This window comes from Hermetia illucens, chromosome 7 (assembly GCF_905115235.1).
Source record: "Hermetia illucens chromosome 7, iHerIll2.2.curated.20191125, whole genome shotgun sequence".
Taxonomy (NCBI): Eukaryota; Metazoa; Arthropoda; class Insecta; order Diptera; family Stratiomyidae; genus Hermetia; species Hermetia illucens.
The window spans coordinates 7594519-7613961 of NC_051855.1; the positions used below are offsets into that span (position 1 = coordinate 7594519).

At 45.6% G+C, this 19443-nt stretch overlaps 1 protein-coding gene across 4 annotated transcripts in view; it reads left to right on the plus strand.

The window, feature by feature from the left end:
* Window positions 1–19443, plus strand: part of LOC119660900 (bromodomain-containing protein DDB_G0280777-like) — a 531029-nt gene that overhangs the window by 255031 nt on the left and 256555 nt on the right. The gene's annotated exons all lie outside the window — the stretch shown is intronic.

Genomic DNA, 19443 nt, shown 5'->3' on the forward strand with positions numbered 1-19443 from the left:
TAAACTAGATAGGATATGATTTAATCTCTTGGTTATTTTGACAGATTAATTTGAAATTGATTCAGATTTAGTTAGGGCAGGGAGGATACAAAATAGGAGAGACTAATAACATCACCTTCCGCAAATATGCATATGGTCTCCAACGTCAGTTGTGAAGTGTTTCTATTTTAAGAACAGCTCAAAAGACAGTTGTTCACAATATTGAATTCGATTTTAAAAGTCGTTAGCCTTTCCTGAAACGTTAATAGCTAATCCAATCTGAGATTAATATCTTTTACTGGCTTTGACGACGGAGGGCCGGCGGATTTAGGATTGAAATTTTGGGGAATTTAAGTCCGATTCTAACGACTATTTCTGAGAGATAGGTAGGGTTGTAGGGCCAAAAAACTGGGTTCCAATCTGGCGTACCCCCAAAGGATACCATTCATTAAATTGTGTCAAATTTTCTCTATTCCTAGTTCCGAAACTATTCTGATTCCCTCCTCCTGTCACGATGCGCCTGGTGCTCAGAAGTGGCGGCGAGGAAGATGGGGCAGCAGCCCTATTGGCCAAACCAAAACCAAGTGGTCGAGGAGAACCTCCATAGTGGTGGCACCGGGAGACGCTGTAATCACTTTGGTTTGCCGGCCGTGATTCAGTAGGTGAATGCTCCAAAGACCTAATTAGGGCGATCAGACCCGAGTCTGCACGGGGGGACTCATCTGAAGTGGCAAATTGGTCACGAAACCTTACCAAGGGTATACTGGTACCATGGGAACCGGGAAAGCCCTTGGACTCACATACTTCGGGTGAACTCCTGTTGTATGTGACGACAGCTCGGTTATTTGCGGTTGGCCCCCCTAGTGGGAGTTTCATGGTGGCTGTGGTTATGCTCAAGCGAGAAAAGACCTTCGGGCCTCGATGTGGTATTGCGTTTCAGCACGGGTGCCATACTCCTTAGCTCGGCAGAGAGTTAGGTAGGTCTTGCATTCACCAGTATGAATGCTAAGCCATGCACTTGGTATAGACTGGTACCGTTGTTGCTTGTCTAAGCGGGGCTCTGATTGTGGTCACAAAATCAATCCGTGTCTAAAGAGGACCGTAGGATTAAGTCTCAAGACAGGTGCCTACGTAAAACACTATGGGCTTCACTGTCACGATGCGCCTGAAGGTGCGATTGCGGCTATCCTATAAATAGAGGAACCAATTAATCATTCAATTCAGTCTGACTCATCAAGTGCGGTGTCCCCGCTTCGGATTCTTCGCTCCACTAGCTTTATCAGCTCTCACTTCCCGATGTTTCCGTTGCCGTTTCATTCCTGAAGGAAGACCTGCCACTACTAATTTTGGTTTTGGCAACGAATCGGAATGTGACACTGGCTTTATTATGACTGCATATCTGGATATACTGTTGAACGTTGACTTAAGGTTCCGGGTTGCGCCAAACAGAAATAACAATCAGTCTCATGATTTATCGGCTCTCTCCACAGCTTCGGTCTGCCAAATGAGAAATATTTCTCTTCGCCTTTCGCCTGCAAACACTATTTGTCGTCCACATTTTGTCGTGATGTATAGGCAAAACCCGAAGTATTGTTTATGCCCTTTCTTTCCATTCGGTACTGTGGCAATTTCACCTACTATACGTCCAAACCCCTGTTCCTGAGTTCCAAACCCCTGCTCCAGAGTTCTGTTATTTAATTTTGGATTTTAGCTACCCAACCATTTCTGTTTCCATTCCTTCATTGCCCTGACCCACTCCAGACCAGCAGGTTTCCCACTATTCTTTCCTCCTGATTGATCTTGTTAGCAATGAGAGTGTCTATGACCAAACTATAGGAGGAGGGATCAGATCTTTTGAGCTTTATCAGTTCCTTAGATGCCAATAGCGGCTTTCTGAACTTATGATTGGCGTTCGCCCGTCAGAGCATGAACCACATGATGCGGCGAAGACTTTATTAAACCTAAGCATCTTTTCAGCTGAGACGCCAAAATCGTGGCTATTCTATTGTCCAGATATTTGGACAAGCACTGGTGTCACAATGGTCCTTAACAGTTTTACGGCTCTCTCAGGTTTTAATCCTCATGAGAAACCTGTAGCAAAGCTTCCTACCCTCGAAGCATGTTTCACTTTTATGATTGTGTTATTGACGTGATTTCGTGACACTCTTCGACGTGATCAAGGATAGGGATTTCGTAATTGCCCCGCCCAGAAATGCTATTTTCGGTGCCTGTTTTAGAAGGGGAAAATTTTACATGGTTTGCCATTATTTCTCCTAAAAACAATAACGCTAGACTTATCTCTGTTCACTGGGCGTTTCAGGGGGTAACATTTATTTCCAAAAAGGTCAACCTGTTTTTGAATTAGCCTATCTACCTGGTCATCGCCTGTCCCCCTAGCAAGGATGATAAAGTCATCTACGTATTGGTAAATGTCAGTTGAGTGTCATTGAGTTTGAAGTGAAGCGAGGTTGTGTACAGACTGAAAAGTACAGGGCTTAAAACACTTCCTTGGGTTAAACCACTGTTTGCCTACCGAGCACGACTACTCAGTTTCAGCTCCTTGTATTTCACAGAACGCAGAGTCCTACAGTATATGTCAGATGGCGTGTTTTTTTCTCTCATAGTTTCGGCAAGAAGGATTAGGTCCAAAAGACGCAGCTTTCACGACTCTGTCCTTACTCTCCAGAAATTTTCAGCAAATGGTCGTTGAAGCACGTTGTGGTCGGTTTCCCGGTGTTCTATCAAGAGTCACAGAGATTTTGCTAGAGTTACCTTCCATTTCGGTGAGAAATTTTTATTTCTTGACTTTATCCCACGATGTAAGTTATCTGAACCCTTCCTGAAAGTTTTTGAACCCCCTGATCTGATCTGATCGGAGGATTTGATTAAGCGACTTCATGACCACTTCCTGTGTGCTCATGGGAGGATTGCCAAGGCCTTACATCATCTAAAAAGCGCGTACTTTTGGCTCCGTATTGGTCAACAAGTAAAGTACTATGTGGACAGTTGTGCTACGTACAAGACTACGAAGGTACTCATTCAGACGATTCGCCCTCATATGGTTCCCACTGAACTCCCCGATAGGACAGCTAAAAAGCTGTTCATCGGGCTTATTGGCCCGTATCCGCAAAGTAAGTTGGAGTTACCATTGTGTTTGTTCACTTCATAAAATTCGTTTTCGTGGCACCGATCCGGTGCTTTGTGGCTAAATTTGTACCCCTCTTTAATGCCCTCGGCACTCCTGAATCCGTGTTAACGGACAACGGGTTACAATTCCGTTCCGCTCACTTCGGCCTCATGCTAAAGCCAAAAGGTATTTAACATGTGTTCACCGCTCTGTATTCTCCTCCGGCGAATGCCTCCGAGAAGTTTGACCAATCCTTAATAGCCGAAATTCAAGCTTAAGTTTCTCCTGATCAGCGCAACTGGGACCGAAAGGTCCATGATATCTGCTTCGCGCTGAGATCATCTGTACACTTAACCACCGGATGGATGTGGTTATTGATGTGATTGCTCATGGAGGATCCTACTCTCTGTTGCGCCAATTGAATCTCTCTCAGGATCCTTCCTTGGACATTTCTGGTGTTGCGAGGATGGAGCCCTCAAAACAGGAGGTACAAGAGAAACTGCGAGTGACAGTGTATTCCGAAGGAACTACCGGTAAAGCTGGATGAGCTTTTCGAGCACTTTCCCAGCAGTGTCAAGCATACATAGTGGGCGGTATGAAAACGTCAATTCGGGGTCGCTTTTCCCTTTATGGAAACATTGCCACCTTCCAACGAGTAGGGAAAATGCCCTATTTCAGGCAAGCGTTGAATGCGCGAGCAGTAGGTCTGGTCGGTGTTGTATACCTCTGCTGGAATACCAACAGGTCCTGGCGCCTTCTTGCTTTTCATTTCATGCCTATTCCAACTCTTTTATGGAGAAAAGTGGACTGCGCTCTCCGCGCCGAGGTCATCATCCCATACGGGGTACGCAGCGAAGAGTGCCCTTACAATGCGACCGATCTGCTCGGCCTTAAGTGAACAGCTTTTCCGCAGAGTCCCGATTTTTCAGGTATTTATATATCAGTTTGGGGAAAAAGTAATGTCGTATTTTGTCAATAGATGGCGACACTTAAATATATCTTGTGTTGTACGTATCGCATCGGGTCATACTATACGGCGATTTGAAGACGACAATCTGCGCTACAGGTGTCTCTTTGAGAGTTTTATGATCGTACGTTTCAGTCTCAAGTTATAGCGCTTCAAAGATGGAGTCCACCAAGCAAGAAATTCGTTATATTTTACATTTTCACTACCAGAGAGGTAAAAATGCAACGAAGGCGGCCAAAAGAATCTGTGAAGTTTATGAGTCCGATACCGTAACGATTCGCACAGCATAGCGTTGGTTCGATTGATTTCGTTCTAGTGTAGTGGATGTCGAAGATATACCCCGCACTGATAGGCCAATCGTCGTAGAAACCGATAAAATCGTCGAAATCATCCAAGTAGACCGGCATGTGAGCACTCGCTCGATTGGCCAGGAACTGGGTGTAGACCATACAATCGTTTGGAACCATTTCCAGAAAATTGGATTCCAAAAAAAGCTGGATGTTTGGGTGCGACAAGAGTTGACGCAAAAAAATTTCTTGGGCGGAATCAACGCCTGCAATGCACCGCTGAAACGGAACGAATTCGACCCATTTTCGAAGCGAATGGTAATTGGTCGAGAAAAGTGGATCACTTACGATAACCTCAAGCGAAAAAGATCGAGCCGGCTCAAACCATCGCCAAGCCCGGATTGACGGCCAGGAAGGTTTCGCTGTGTGTTTAGTGGGATTGGAAGAGTGTCATCCACTATGAGCTGCTCAACTCGGTCCTCTACTGTGAGCAACTCAACTGTTTGAAGCAGGCGATTGACCAGAAGCGGCCAGGATTGGTCAATAGGAATGGTGTTCTATTCCACCAGGACAACGCTCGACCTCACACATCTTTGATGACCCGCCAGAAGCTACGGGAGCTCGGATGGGATGTCCTATTACACCCACCGTATAGTCCGAACTTGGGACCAAGTGATTACCATCTCTTTCGGTCCATGCAAAACGGCCTTGGTGCTACTAAGTTCGCCTCAAAAGAGGCTTGCGAAAACTGGCTGTCTGAGTTTTTTGCAAATAAGGAGGGGAGGTTTTATAAAAAGGGGGGAAATGGAGTTACCTTCTAAATGGCAACAAGTTTGCGAACAAAACGGCGCATATTTGACTTAAATCGGATAATTCTAAGTATGTTAAATAAAACGTTAAAATTCGATCACAAATACGACATTACTTTTTCCCCAACTATAATGGAAGGAAGTCATGAGTACGAATTATATTGAAGTTAAATCCGTCGTAAGTTGTGACCTAAACCACGCCGAACTGATTTTTAACGTTTTGTGTAAACAAAAAACCTTATTAAAATCGGTTTACTGTCTGTCTGTCTGTCTGTGTTTTTTTTTGAGGAGGTGGAAATCTTCAAAAGACCCTGGTCTGGACACACCAGCGTGTGGGATTTTTACCCACTAAAACCACCCCCGACTCCCTTCCTGCCCCGCGGAACCCCCATAAGGTATTACATCACAGGGCGGAGTCAGCTCACTCTAGCTTTGTCACCTTTCTTCTATACGCGGCGGACGTGACCGCGCTTTTCTCCTCTCCTCTGCTTTTCGCAGTTTATTTTGCATAGATGTGATCATGGAGTTTACCGCATCCCAATTCTCTTGATGTGCTAGCATTTTCGGCACCAGATTTTCTGGTACCAGCACCTCCCCTAGAGTCTCCTCTAGATTCCTCCTTTCTTCCACAAATCTCGGACAGTGGAAGAATACATGCTCTGGGTCCTCTGGGACTCCATTGCAATTTGGACAATCGGGTGAGGTCTCCAATTTAAACCTGTGAAGGTATTGGAGATATCCTCCGTGCCCCGTGAGAAACTGGGTGAGATTATAATTAATCTCACCGTGTCGTCTCTCCAACCAGTCCTTGATGGCAGGAATGAGCCTGTGCGTCCACCGGCCTTTTCCCGAGCGTTCCCACCGCTCTTGACATCTATTTATGGATCTCTCCCTTTCAGTCTTGCTCGTCCGCGATGAGGAAGAGTTTGGCTTTGCATTGTATATGTTCGCCATCTCATCTGCCAATCGGCATCATTCCAGAGATGACGAATGCTGCATCATCTGAGACAGTCCTGAAGGCAGAGCATACCCTCAGGGCTGTCCTCCTGTAGACTGAACTCAGTTTGGTAGCGTTCCCTGACATCCACAACGCTTCCCTCCAAACTGGGGTTGCATAGAGCATGATCGAGGTCACTACCCTGGCTATAAGCAACCTAGAGGTATGCCGTGGCCCTCCAATGTTCGGCATCATCCTTGCCAGGGCCATACTTGCAGTGGATGATTTGTCGCAAACATGCCGCACATGTTGCTTATAGCTAAGCTTCCTGTCTATCTCCACTCCCAAGTATTTGATGGTCGACTTGGAAGTGATGATATGATTCCCGATTCCAATACAGGCGTAATTTCTCTTCCGGCGCTTAGTGATGAGGACTGCTTCCGTTTTTTCCTCCGCAAGTGTCAGACCAGAGCTCTTTAGTCAACTTTTGACAGCACCGATTGCCTCACTTGAGTATAACTCAGCATCTTCGAGATGCTTTGCGACAACAACCAGCGCTATGTCGTCAGCGTAACCCACTACTGTGGCTTCCCCCGGAAGGGGAAGATTAAATACATCGTTGTACATGATGTTCCACAGTAGTGGGCCCAATACGCGGACACCCGCGGAAACAACGTACTCCTGGGGTCCGTCATCGGTGTCATACCAGAGCCTCCTTTCAGTTAACTAACTATCGACGATAGCAGCGAGATAGGCGGGAATACCAACTTTCGCTAGGTATTTGCGTATTAGATTCCAATTGGCAGAATTGAATGCATTTTTCACATCCAGGGTTACTACCACGCAATATTTGCTGGTACTACCCTTTCCGTGAATTGCATCTTCGGCCAAGCCAGTAACCAATTTGATGGCATCAATGATTGATCTGGCTTTACGGAACCCATACTGCCGATCCGAAAGGCCGCCTTGGCTCTGAACAACCGGGAGTAATCTATTATAGATTAGCCGCTCTAGCATTTTCCTCACCGTGTCGAGGTGACATATGGGTCGATATGAGGATGGTTCACCTGGAGGTTTACCTGGTTTAGGCAGAGGTACCAACTTCTGCCGCTTCCATGCCACTGGAAATATCCACTCGGACATGCACGCTTCGAACAACTCGGCGAACATGTCCGGTCTGGATTTCACGGCGAGCTTAAGGGCCTTATTCGGTACTCCGTCCAGGCCCGGCGCTTTGTTGTCTCCTGTCTGTCTGTCTGTCTGTCTGTCCGTCTGTCTGTCTTTCTTTTTTTTTTTTTTTTTTCTTTTTTTGAGGAGGTGGAAATCTTCAAAAGACTCTGGCCTGGGCACGCCAGAGTGTGGGATTTTTACCCACTAAAACCACCCCCGACTCCCCCCCTACCCCGTGGGACCACCTTTAGGTATTACATCACGAGACGGAGTTAGCTTACTTTAGCTAGGTCTCCTTCCGTCTACCCGCGGGGTTCGTAATCGCGTCTTCCTCACTTCTTCTGTTTTTCGCAGTTTTTCCTGGATTACAGCGATCGTAGAATTGATCGCATCCTAGTCTTCCTGACAGGCTACCATTCTTCGGACAAAATTTTCCGGTGATAGCACTTCACCTAGAGTTTTCTCCAGGTTCCTCCTTTCTTCCACGAACCTAGGACACTGGAAGAAAACGTGCGCCGGGTCCTCTGGGACCCCGCAGTTTGGACAATTAGGCGAGGTGTCCAATTTAAACCTGTACAGGTATTGACGGTATCCTCCATGGCCGGTGAGAAACTGGGTGAGATTATAATTGATCTCCCCATGCTTCCTCTCCAGCCACTCCCCGATGGAAGGGATCAACCTGTAAGTCCAACGACCCTTTTCTGACTGGTCCCATCGCTGTTGCCACCTGCTTATGGATCTCTCCCTTTCGGCTTTTTTCACCTGCGATAAGGGAGAGATGGACCTGGTGTTATAAATGTTCATCATTTCGGTTGGCAGGATGTCAATCGGCATCATTACCGAGATGACGAACGCTGCATCGTCTGAGACGGTCCTGAAGGCAGAACACACCCTTAAGGATGTTCTTCTGTAGACCGCACTCAGTTTATGTGTATTGCCTAAAACCTGCAGTGCTTTTCCCCAAACTGGGACTGCATACAGCATGATAGAGCTCACCACCCTGGCTATGAGCAGCCTGCAAGTATGCCGCGGGCCTCCTACGTTCGGCATCACCTGGGGTCGCGCCTAATGGGAGATCTGGCCACTCCTCACAGGCCTGTCTGTCTGTCTGTTCATCTGTCTGTCTGTCTGTGCTGTCTGTCTGTCCGTCACACGCATTTTTCTCGGAGACGGTTATAGCGATTGACACCAAATTTGGTAGAAAGGTGGGAACTGTGAACGTTCACGCATACAGTGAATTACATACTTTTACGTCGAATTTAAGGGGGGGTCCCCATACATGCAAAAGGGGGGGTGTAAAATTTTTTTTCATCAAATATAGTCATGTGAGGTATCAAATTAAAGGTCGCGATTGGTACTTTTCACAGTTTGACATTCGTTGGAAGGGTGGGGAGCGCGGGGGGTTGAAAGTGATCACTTCTTTAAGAGGGCCATTCTCAGAAACTGCCAAACCGAAAAATCTGAAAAAAATCAGGAGGCTGCCACTGTATGGTGCCTAGGATGCGAAATACCTTCCATGCCGATATCTGTTTAAATAAAGTTAATAATAGTATATTGCTACAATTTTTTGTAATAGGTTAGAAACCCCCCTTAAGTTCATCCTAGTACCATGAAATTTTGCAGTGATATAGGCTATAATATAGAGCATGATCTTACCTAGTTTGGTGGAAATTGCATTATTATTAACAAAGTTGTAATACCTCAAATTTGTTGCTTCTTTGAAAATTGAAGACTATGAATGTCAATATCACCCGAAAGTGGATACTCTCACATAAAATATGGATATATTATGTGCTACGTACTAAGTAATACACAAAACCTTTCGTACCTGAAGCGTCCAGCTTCCGGTTTCCCGACTTGTTGTTGAGGATGCTGGGTGTCCTGAGTCCTCACCCACTTGATGTCGGACCGGACCACTTTAGAAGCAACATACTTCCTCTCTTATGGCCCACGGACTCCTCTTTTTTTTTTGGGTTAAATACCGAAGTTTTCCAAAGAGTCCAACTGGTCAGATGCTGCCGGTCCATCATCAGGTGGGTGCGGACTCAGGACTACCAGCATCCTCAACAAAAATAAATGCTAATTTCAAGTGAAATTGTACCCCAAAATGCGAAATATGGAGGTACCAGTGTTAGTGACAAAAAGTGATGAAAACCGAAATATCTTTTTCTGAACACCTGACTTTTGACTTTAATTGTTTTCAGCTGCATTCTTAGAAAATAAGTTAATGATGTGGAATTCAAAGATTTTTTTGGTTTTAGTTAAAAATTGGAATCGCTACACGTCCTGCAGTTAGAGAACTCCATTTACGACCTTCAGCGGAATGTCGTTGCGGAACTTTTTTAGTTTTAGCTTAAAATTTTCAGAAAAATTCTTAAAGGTTGTTCGGAATGGGAGTAATATAATATCTAAATTTGATTGAATTCCGAATAATTTTTCCTTCGAAAAAATATGTCAAAAAAGTATGTCAAAAAATGCCTTCCAATGGGGTCTTCCTCCTTAAAAAAACCTTTGAACCTTCCAGCCTACCCAATAGGCTATGGTATAATATCTTTAGTATAAAAGTCCAAATTTAAACCATGCTTGAGTAAGTATCATGTGACGGGTAAAGATACATTTCGAGTTTGATTCATCTAGTCAATCCCTGAAATGACAATTTCCGAACTGCCAAACTTTCCACTAAATTAGACAAAAATCAGCTAGAAAATACGCCTAGCCCCCATAATTATTGATTTATATTTTTTTAAACTCATGAAATTCCACAAAACACTTGTACATGCCTCATCCAAGCCTCATGCACCGTCAGTTGCATTCCAAAGTAAAACATGGGATGCATCTCTTTGGTGCATTCAACATTTCATTTTGATGCCCCCGATGATCATTTTCGTCAAGCCGGTAGAGCAGGTGTAAAAGGTGGTGTTTTCCTGAAATGGTGATTTCAGGTTTTATTTCGTATTGCATATATAAAAGGAGAAAATCTATGCTGCATACCAACTCTTAATGCATTGGAAAAGATACTCTGCGTATTGATTCTTCGTATCTTCTTTGTTTTTTTTTATCTTTTTGTCTTATCGTACCCAAGTGTTTTGTTTGCTTAGTTTTGTTTTGTTTTTCTTGTATTATTTCTCTTTCTCCGGAGTAGTCAGTCGTCTTGTGTATGCATTTATAAAACAATGCCAAAGCAACAAATAACAAGGAACTGGACTTTGTAAGTAAAACAACAATAGCAATTACCGGTTCACCTGGTTGATTGTTGCAACTATTCGTTGTTGTCGTTGTACAGAGACCTGGTTGATGCATCTCCACCGGACCTCTTAGCTGTCGTTATTGTTGTATTGTATTGTTGTTGTCGCGCGGTCGTCACCCGTGTGTCTTCTGAATTGTCCGCTCTCTTCAAAGACGAAGAAACGCCAGGTAATACTTCGGAAATAGCGGTATTCCTTACACTAAAACCCCCATGTCTTTGAGGTCTATGAAGGTTGTCTTCTTGAAAACGAGATGCACTAGCAGCAACAGCAGCATCTAATACCCGGACAACCACAGCAGCTACAACAACAGCAACTGCATCTTGAAAAAACCAGATAGGCATGCATGGCTCATAGTTTTTATTGCAGTACTAACTTTGATTTGATTCGGCTAGTGTAGGAAAACTAGTATGCATTTTACGTCTCCTCCACACATTTTCAATCGGATGGCCTTTTTATATCACTGCGATATCGGTGCCTTGCTTCAGCGCAGGTGAAATTGAGTTGTTACGTAAAATTTGCAGTGTAAGAAATATCCGAAATATTTTTGACACTCGATTTCACTGAGGTTTCTAGCTTGATGCCAAAATGTCACATGAATAAATTTTCCTCCTCCTTTTCCACCTTTTGAATTGTATTCTTTCCTTGATCAAGACTAACACGTTGTAATGAATCTGAATCGTTAGATAGGAGCGAACCCCGTAAGTGAACCTTATCCCTTCAATATTGTAACATTTTGTGTAACCACCGCTGAACCGCAGGCCCTTCCGACCTCATGTCGTCCGAGCGGCCCCCAATTGAACATCGCCTCGCCACCGAAACAGCTGTTCGTGTCAAGGCTAGTGTTTGGGAAGTCTCCTAATAGAGTGTGGTTCGCACCCAAGTCCAGCCAAGTATCCAACTTGGCGCGCTTATCCCTTGGGAGCGATGGAGTCCTGATTCTTTTATCCCTCGCTGTCAAGTGAGGCTGTGGAAAGAACTAAGTGAGGGTCTTACCAAATTGATTTTGAAGTTTCAGCGACTCCAACAAAGACACAAACACTCTTTTCGGGTTTCTTGAATACTTTATTTAATTTATCACTAACTTTCTACCTATCCTAGCTATTGTTCCAAAATTAAATAACCAAAAAATCTCCGCTCCAAGAGAACTCCAACTCGACTCCAACAGAACTTCCGACCCGACCCGACTCCAACGCGTTTGACTTCCCCACGACTAGGCTTCCACACGTATGACTCCAACCACGGCTCCACTCCAACACACCTGACTTCCGTACCTTTTTTGTACTTATGGGAGGCACAGAAGACACATATACCATAATGCCGGAGCAGATCCCCTTTGTCCTTGCTGTTTATTAACCGTGGACATTTTAATACCAGATGATCTTCCATACAAATGTAGCATGGAAACCGCTTTATTTTTCCCCCTTGTGCTTTTGCGGCAAAGGAAATTTCCCTATGCGGTTTTTTTCGACCACCTAAGGTCTCTGCTTTCTTAGCAACGGAATGTTCTTCTGCTTGAACCTTCGCGAGTCCGCCCAACCCCTCCCAATTGGGAGACATAACTATGTATCTATTTTCCAGAAATAGATCAATATCATCAATTCTTACGGGAAGTTTTGGCTGTTTAAGCAATGAGTCAAATTCCCGTCGGGTGGAGACATCCATTTTACGGGTAAGGATAAAAGGTATGAAAGGTACACCTTGATCACAATTGAACCCAGCCTTCCTCAGGTTTTGAACCACTGAGCGCATTGTATCAAGTGCCTTTCCAATGGTACTGGGGTCTTGTAATACTATCTGGGGAAGATCTATGAGGGTCTGGATCTCCTTTTCAATCAGCGCCCGAGGATTACTGTAGCGTCGTTCCAGAAGTTCCCAGGCCTTATCGTAGTTTTCCCCATGCACTCCTAAGTGCTCTACGACTCTCCTCGCATCACCTTTTAATTTGCTCTGCAGCATCATTAGCCTTTCAGCTCGCCCAATATCAGATCCTTCATAAACTGATTGAAAAATACTACGGAAAGACTCAAAGTGACGAAGATCCCCATCAAACGAAGGAATATCAGGGACTCGCGGACAAGGACGAGGTCTATGACCGCGATTCCAATAAGGAATGCCTTCGGTCTCGGAGCTTCTTAGCCCGAAGCCTCTTGACGGCAACGGTATGTCACCAAAAGGTATGTTCAAGTCATCGCGAACCCTGGGAAACCATTCTCTAGAGAACAAGTTTTCCGGCTGTTTTGTCGCGTCCTCCGACTCCTCTTGAGCTTCATTAAGCTCGACTGAAGGTCCGGGGCGTGGACTTAATATTACCCTTCCACCTGTGATTTCTATATCGACGGGAGAGCTTTCGGGAATGAGATCGCGATGAACACGCCCAATCAGCTCCTTAGTAGCATTGTAAATACCGATCATAACGGATAGTTTATTTTCTCGGAAATAGACTATGTCCTTAGAAGCGTTTTGGCGAAGAAGTTGGCTGTGGCCGGCGAGGAAATCCCAATAAAGCTGTTGCACTTCTTCCCATGCCGCAGCAAAACGCTCTCGCGTCCTTTTTTCTTGCCGGAGTTTGACTAGGGACTCCCGCACACTTTCAAGTTTGACGACCCTTTCCTGCTGGGCATCAATAATTGCCTGAATCTCCATTCTGGCTAAATTTGAAGATCGCGATAGTACCGAGCTCCGCGGCGATAGTATAACTTTGCGCCTTTAATTTGAGCGCCTCAACGAAAATAATGTTGCGCTCTTGATTTGAGCGCCGCAATGATACTCCACTACGCCCGACGAAATTCTGGCCTATATCAGAAGCAAAAGCAACTCAACTTTGTCACCTCTTCCCTGTGTAAAGCTGACGAAGAATGGCTCTCCTGACCGAGTGATAGCTTCCTTGAAAGTGACATATCCCCATGACTTCGATGCGATCGTCCAATCCTCCTTTTGGCCACAGGGGGTCTTCGTTAAGCCTTATCAGAGGTCTAAGATTCGTGAAAATTTCCTCGCCGAACTTGAATGATTCCAATGACTATACGCTATTTTATCAAAATGTAAGGGGTCTAAGGACCAAGCTGTCGGATTTCAAACTTAGCCTTAGCATTCCAACTTCATGTCATCTGCATTTCTGAAACCTGGCTGGATGACAGGATTTTAGATTCTGAGCTCCTCGAAGGTTACTCTGTCTTTCGTTGTGACAGAGACTGCGTTGGGCTTGGCAAGACAACTGGCGGAGGTGCCCTAATAGCTGTTAAGTCCCCTCTCTGTGCCGAAATCATCTTTTCCTCCTTCTCCTCCTCCTACGATTCTGTTACCATACATGTCCTTCCGACAAATGTATGTCCCTTTATCATATCGTGCGTATATTTTCCCTGCCTAAGCCCGCCTTCTCTGTACGAGGATTTCTTCGACAGATTATCAGAGGCCCTAACCGTTTTGTTTCCCTCACTTCCTTTCATCCTCTGTGGTGACTTTCCTGGCCCGTTACTCCTGGCCTTCCCTCCCTCCCTAATAACTCGACCCACCCTTCCCTTCCTCTATCCACTTTCATGTACACCTGTCGGGCCCTCCAATTTAACCTTTCTAGAAACCACTTAGATCGCACTCTTGACGTTATCCTCTTTAATCTTCCTTTACGTTATCTTTCCCAATCCCTTCATGCTCCGTCTTACGTTGCCCCTGACGCCCATCATCCTGCTCTCGAGTTCGATGTTCAGATATCCCGACTCCACTCTCCTGTCGCTCGGAAGCCTACCAAGTTCAACTTTCGTAAGGCGAACTTCGAAGGTCTGAACTCAGCCCTGACGTCAATCAACTGGGTCCCCTTGCTCTCCCATTTACATGTGACCAAGCACTCAACACTTTCTATACCATTTTATCTGATCTTCTTCCTTATTACGTTCCCTCCTCTCCTAAGTGCTTACGCTCTTACCCCGTCTGGTTCACCACTGAAATTCACAAAAAACTACGTCAAAAACAGACTGCGAGGAAGAAGTTCCTGTCTTCTAGAAACGTTGCTGACTTAGTTTTTTTCAAATCCCTTCGTTCCTCGGTCAAATCCTTAATACGTAAGTCCAGACACGAATATTTGTCCAGCGTGGAAGACTCACTAAAGCGCGGAAATCTGAAACCTCCCACTGCCCCGCCCAGTTATCCCCTCCGTCTATTAAATTCTCTGGCTTCTCAGCTAACTCCCCCCAACGATCTTGTGATTTACTCTGTCGCTACTTTTCGTCACTCTATGTTCCTCCTCCTTCCTTCGAATCCCTCCCGATAGTAGATGTAGCCTGCCCCGCATCGCCTACCATTCCCCTTCTTACTCCTATCCTTGTCGAATACCTCATTGGCGAACTTGATGCCAAGGTCGGACCTGGCTTCGATGGTCTTCCAAACCTCTTTTTGATCAAAACTGGTAAGTCCATCTCCCTTCCCCTATCTCTTATTTCCAACAAAAGCCTTGAAGAGAATCATTTTCCCAGCTTGTGGAAAGAGGCTCTCATTATCCCCATTCACAAAAGTGGCGATCGTTCGCTTGCCGAGAATTACCGTCCCATTTCCCTCCTCTCCTCCTGTTCCAAAATCCTGGAAAGATATGTCAGCGACTGGTTGTCCGCCCACTTTGGCCAACACATAGTGAAAGAACAACACGGCTTCGTTAAACGTAGGTCCACTGCCTCCAACCTGTTTGACTTTACCAACTTTGTCGCCAAATGTCTAAATTCACGGCAAGAAGTGCATACTATTTACATTGACTTCGCGAAAGCCTTCGACACTGTAAATCACAAGATATTTCTATCCAAACTCTCGTCCCTAAACGTTCCCATACCACTTGTTTTATGGCTTGCCTCTTACCTTTCCAACCGATCCTGCCGCGTCTCTTTTGACGGCTGTACTTCCCGCTCCTTCTCCCCCTCTTCTGGCGTCCCACAGGGGTCTATTCTGGGTCCTTTGATATTTTTATTTTTTATTAGCGACCTTCCTCCCCTTCTTACTTGTCCCTGTTTGCTCTATGCAGACGACCTTAATCTGTGTTCCGCTATATCGTCGCCTATGGACTGTGTTTCCCTTCAGAATAACCTGGACACTCTGGTTCGTTGGTGCTCCACTAATGGTTTAGCGCTAAACGTCAGAAAGTGTCACTCTATGTGCTACTCCCTAAAATCCTCACCCACTTCTTTCTTCTACTCGCTTAACGGACATTCCTTATCCTGCTTAAATTCCACTCAAGACCTCGGAGTCACTTTCGACAATAAGCTCCGCTTTGACACCCATTGCCTCGATGTCATCAATCGAGCAGCAAAATTGTCAGGCTTTATTCTTCGCTCCTCCTCTGATTTTAACTCCATCCAACCCTCCTTAGCTCTTTTCAATTCCCTCGTAAGGAATACCCTCGAGTATTGCTCCGTGATCTGGTCACCCTCCCGTAACTGTGATTGTCTTGCCCTTGAAAATGTGCAACGCAAATTCACCCGTTCCCTCTTCTTTAAGAAAAGCTTCCCTCGTGTGGATTACCCCTCCCGTCTCCGCTTTCTAAACCTTCCATTCCTACAACAGCGTAGATCCTATCTGGATATTTTCAACGTGCCCTTCGCGGAGCTCGAAGTCTATTTTCATTCCCCGATTCCCACGCTTTACGGAAATTATAATGCAGAACAGCTTGGTCCTTTTAACTTGCCTACTTTAAGTAGTTTTAAACGTAGGATAAGTTTTTTGCTTTCTCCTCCTCCTGAGGACAATAATTAATTGGAATTCTCTCCGTTTGTTGTCCGTTAATTAAATAAATAAATGAACAAATAAACTACACTTGGTTTTGTATCGTGATTGGATGCCGGATGACTTCAACTCTAACAGAACTTGCCACGTGCCCTTCGGCGGACTTCGCACCATCGACTTCCCCGTAGACTCAGGATTCCCTTAGGGATCCATCCTAGGCCCCAAAAGTTTTTAAGATCTTCTTCCACGATATTCCCCTTCCTCTATCCTCTCTCACCAACGACAATGGTCCTCTCCCATCAGCTGTGTTGTTCCAGACTCTCACTAGATGTTGTCCTGGCAACAAAGAATATGTAAACACCTTTCAGAAAGGGCTGTCTGCCTCAATCGTAGACCTAACTTTTGTCAGCCCTACACTGGCACGTGGTATGCCTTGGTGCGTCGGCAAGCACTACTACACCCACAGCGATCATCAGGCAATCTTCTTTGGGCTATGGGTGGAGTCACCCGGCATAAGACCATCATGCCCGAAACCGAAAAAGATGTCAGGCTGGTCCGCTAAAGCTCTGGATGAGCAGACCTTCATGGAGATGTGGTTAGACCAACCTAATAAAGCAGGCGCCTCTACGGTAAGAGCTGCTCATGTGGCCCAATGCATTACCAAGGTGTGTGATGCATCCATGCCGAGAGGTGCTCATTCCCCAATAGAAGACCAAACTACTGGTGGAATGCTGAACGGCCAGCCTTCGATCAGCCTGCCACCGAGCTAGAAGAGTGGTAGGTAGAATCGACCAAGGCAAAAAGAGCGCGCCTATAAGGAAGCCTTAATCCTTAAGTTCGCCATTCAACGAAGCAAGAGGGAATGCTTTAAGGAGCTCTGTTTAGAAGCGGACGCGCCGTGAGGGGGCGCCTATAGAATCGTGATGCGGCGATTCAGAGTCCGATCTTCTCCGCAGATCAAGTGCCCTTCACTCTTGTTACTGGAGATCTGCGCTAGGATAGGAGATAACAAATCTCCGGGTCTGGATGGCGTGCCTAATAAGGTCCTTAAGCTTGCCGTGAAATCCAGACCGGACATGTTCGCTGAGTTGTTCGAAGCGTGCATGTCCGAGGGGATATTTCCTGCATCATGGAAACGACAGAAGTTGGTGCTACTGCCTAAGGCTGGTAAACCTCCAGGTGAGCCAACCTCCTACAGACCTATTTGTCCTTTTGGACACTGCGGGCAAAATGCTAGAGCGAGTAATCTATAAGAGATTACTCCCGGTTGTTGAGAACCAGGCAGGTCTCTCAGATCGGCAGTATGGGTTCCGTAAAGCCAGCTCAACCATTGATGCCATCAAAATGGTTACCGGCTTGGCCGAAGATGAATGTATATATTTCACCTAGTCTACATTAAGCCAGGCAGCACCAAGTAGCCTGTACAACCTGGAATCTCTGTAAACATTAACTTCTCCCCTGAATTAAGGTCCCTTCTTCTACCAATTGTACTCCACAATCTAAGTTCCCTTAATCCCATAATCTTCATCATCCCTCCCGCCTTTGGTCACTGTCTTTGCATAGACCCAAATCGAGTAAAAGGTAGTCCTTTCGTGGGTTGATATTACCAACGAGAAAGGACTGCGCTTTACTCTAAACCAGCATCTATTGGATAACCGTCAGGCATTTCAACTGCGTCTCGCGCAACCCTTAAAGAATAACTGCTCCTCAAGATGGGGGTTTTTGGTATCATCATAGTAAAGTTTTCAACCCTACCCTGAGAAGAAGAGAGGTTGAGGAGGATATGAAAAATAATGAAGGTCCTCCCTTTCTAATTCGTTTGAAGGATTGTAGCGGTCTTTCCCCCTCAAAAAGTCATAGCACCTCAAAGTGGAGCTGTTTTCATGACAAAACAGTTGGGTTTAACTTGAAACCCCAACCGAGCAAGGGTAACGGAAGAAATGCAGGAGGAAGTCGGATTTGACCCTTTCAAGCTCCGTTGGAAAATCGCCCCCTTAAAAAGTTCTGAAGTCTAAAATTAAGGGGTTCCTTGATGCTGCGAGTAACCGTAGTGGCCCTGGTGGGCAGTCACCAGTCTTCTGCTTTTTGGGTGAGTGTTGTATTATACGCAGAGCGGTAGTTGACTGATGGAAAGATTTCGTTGCGGTTCTCCACTCCGAGCTAATTCCAGTCAATCCGTTTGGGAGTGTCGTCCCCACGTACTCGAGGAAGGCGATCAGACCCGAGTCTGCAAGGGACTCATCTAAAGTCCCTCCTGCGACGAAGCCTCACCGGAGACTATCTGGCACCATTGGAACCGGCACCATATTCTCCGGCATAATTCTTGGAGGATGTGCTCTCAGCGCGGTTATCTGCGGTTGACCTCCTTGTGGGAGTTTTACGGTGCTGTTGTGGTTATACTTACATCACGGGCAGAGCTCTTTGGAGCTCAAGCATGGAGTTGCGCTGTACCCCTTAGTTGCGGCAGAGGTGTTAAATAGTAAAGTAAAGCTGTGCCAGTCAGGGCGGGGCTCTGATTGTGGTCTCTAAATCAATCCGTGTCCGAAAGGGACCGTGCGATTATCCCTACAGGGCAGGTACTCACGGTAAACCCCCAGGACTTTTATGCACATCCAGATTGTTTTCGTTAGTCGACGTCGAAACTTCGTCCTTACTAACATGCGGTAAGAATCACAACGGGGCCGACGTAATGACCTTACATCCGTAATGAACATGGTCAATTTGATTGAATGTGCGACCAGATGGGAATGCCCATGTCCTTTCATGAATGTCGCGATGTGGGGAGCAGGTTGAACTCACTGTCATGTTTTTTACTGCTAGCGAAATTAATAAGACGCTGTCCGTTGTCATTCCGTGTTTCATGAAGGCTATGTCTTCCAGTTGCTCCTCAATGAGAATCGACGAGAGTCCAAACAACGCCGAAATTCCGTAACATTATTTTTATGTTGTTAGAAGGCAATGCGTCAGAAACTCGTTCCAGGGTATTGTAGGACTCGTCCTCGGCTGCGTCATTTTTTTCTTCCGTTGCTGCGTCACAATTCACTAACCATAAGTTAACAAATTTTGTTTTGATACGGACCGCAAGGAGTCGTTCATTTATTGCTTTAAAGTCAATAACTCGTTCCTTGAATTTGTTGTCCATTATAAATGCCACTCCAAATTCTCCTCCTTTGAGAAGTTCTCGCAGAGCTCCGATTTTATTTAGAGTGTGTTCCTTCC